This window comes from Schistocerca cancellata, unplaced genomic scaffold, assembly GCF_023864275.1.
Source record: "Schistocerca cancellata isolate TAMUIC-IGC-003103 unplaced genomic scaffold, iqSchCanc2.1 HiC_scaffold_527, whole genome shotgun sequence".
Lineage (NCBI taxonomy): Eukaryota > Metazoa > Arthropoda > Insecta > Orthoptera > Acrididae > Schistocerca > Schistocerca cancellata.
This window is the reverse complement of record NW_026046541.1, coordinates 95,001-97,500: the sequence shown is the minus strand read 5'-3', so window position 1 is coordinate 97,500 and position 2,500 is coordinate 95,001.

Below are 2,500 nucleotides of genomic sequence, written 5' to 3'. Positions count from 1 at the left end.
CACAGGTCTGCCACTCCCTTGCCGCAACCACAGACGCGGCGCGCCTCCAGTCACGAGCGAAAAGCGCATCCTGACGAGACAGAACTGCTGTGACATACTGACGCTGCCTCAGACATTCACTTACAATGATCACTACCAACGAACCTGCCCCCCCCCCCCCCCCCCAAACACACTATCTCTTACCATGTTGTGTACTGTAATCCAACCCATTTTGCACCTTAACCTAACCAAATTTGTAACGCAATTTGTACCGCAATGTAACGCAATTTGTACCGCAATGTAACGCAATTTGTACCGCAATGTAACGCAATTTGTAACGCAATTTGTGTCTTAACCTAACCCACGTTGTGCCTTAACCTAACCCACGTTGTGCCTTAACCTAACCCACGTTGTGCCTTAACCTAACACACGTTGTGCCTTAACGTAACCCACGTTGTGCCTTAACGTAACCCACGTTGTGCCTTAACGTAACCCACGTTGTGCCTTAACGTAACCCACGTTGTGCCTTAACGTAACCCACGTTGTGCCTTAACGTAACCCACGTTGTGCCTTAACGTAACCCACGTTGTGCCTTAACGTAACCCACGTTGTGCCTTAACCTAACCCACGTTGTGCCTTAACCTAACCCACGTTGTGCCTTAACCTAACACACGTTGTGCCTTAACGTAACCCACGTTGTGCCTTAACGTAACCCACGTTGTGCCTTAACGTAACCCACGTTGTGCCTTAACGTAACCCACGTTGTGCCTTAACGTAACCCACGTTGTGCCTTAACGTAACCCACGTTGTGCCTTAACGTAACCCACGTTGTGCCTTAACCTAACCCACGTTGTGCCTTAACCTAACCCACGTTGTGCCTTAACCTAACCCACGTTGTGCCTTAACCTAACCCACGTTGTGCCTTAACGTAACCCACGTTGTGCCTTAACGTAACCCACGTTGTGCCTTAACGTAACCCACGTTGTGCCTTAACGTAACCCACGTTGTGCCTTAACGTAACCCACGTTGTGCCTTAACGTAACCCACGTTGTGCCTTAACGTAACCCACGTTGTGCCTTAACGTAACCCACGTTGTGCCTTAACGTAACCCACGTTGTGCCTTAACCTAACCCACGTTGTGCCTTAACCTAACCCACGTTGTGCCTTAACCTAACCCACGTTGTGCCTTAACCTAACCCACGTTGTGCCTTAACCTAACCCACGTTGTGCCTTAACCTAACCCACGTTGTGCCTTAACCTAACCCACGTTGTGCCTTAACCTAACCCACGTTGTGCCTTAACCTAACCCACGTTGTGCCTTAACCTAACCCACGTTGTGCCTTAACCTAACCCACGTTGTGCCTTAACCTAACCCACGTTGTGCCTTAACCTGCTCTGTAATTGGCATATGACACGTTACATTAATCTAGTGTTGTCTAACCACAACCCTCTGAATATAGTTCGCTACTCGCACCGCCCACCCTCTTGTGTGTCGTTTCATGTTGAACACTTCGCAAGTGTTGCTTACTTTTTACATGCTCCCGCTGTACACTGTAATGTGGACAACTGCAGGATGTACATCGCCCCCCCCCCTCCACCCTGCCTTCGCACGCTGGTCGTTCAGGTGCTTGCGTGTTCAATGCCCTTCGCAGCTGTTCACTGGCATTCGCATGTCGAAGCGCTCAGTCTACGTCGTGGTACGGCCTGTGTCCACTGTCCGCTGATATCGTAAGCTTAATCCTCACATTGTACTGCACATAGGTCCGTATGTACTGAATGATACGCTGTGGCACATGTGTGACCGTACGACTGCGCCCAACAACAGCGAACCATACGGTCCAAATGTTGTGCACTCAGCCACGTGCCGTCTCCCCATAACAGCTACATTGCAGTGTGGTACGCCATAGAGACGTGTGGGAGTAACGGACGCCCTGGATGGCGATCAGCATGAGCCGTCTGTTGATGTAGTGGCGCGTGTATTCAAACGTAGTCGTCTCTTCTCACACAGTGTGATAGCATGGTGCACCGCGTTCCACATCTGCGACATGGTACAGATGCTGGTTGACAGTCGGTCTCGTAATGGACATCGCATACGTAGGGGGCCACCTCCCACGTGTTCTCTAGTCGTGCACATTTTGTTGCGTGTATGTGGGCAGACGTAGTGTGTCGTGACACCTAACAGACAGGTATGCAATAATCGTTGCATTTGCAAACTGGGATGGACGTCTACGTTTGCTGGTGACGTGACGCAACGCAAATGAACAACTGGTAAACCCATTGTGGTGCGGTTGTTGTTGCTGGAGGTAAATCAGTAAGGGCAAATCTGTGTGTGAAGCGATACGCGGCGGTGGCTGGGTGGGACCGTCCCCGGCCGGTGAGGGGGGGCCGCCCGGCGTGCTGGCCGCGCGGTGCGTGGGCGCACGCGCTACAGCCGGCTGGTGGGGGCGCCCAGTGGCAGGCGCGCCGGCCGACGGACGCGGCAGGCGGCGCAGCTGCGCGCCGGGGCACCCTGCGCGCGGCG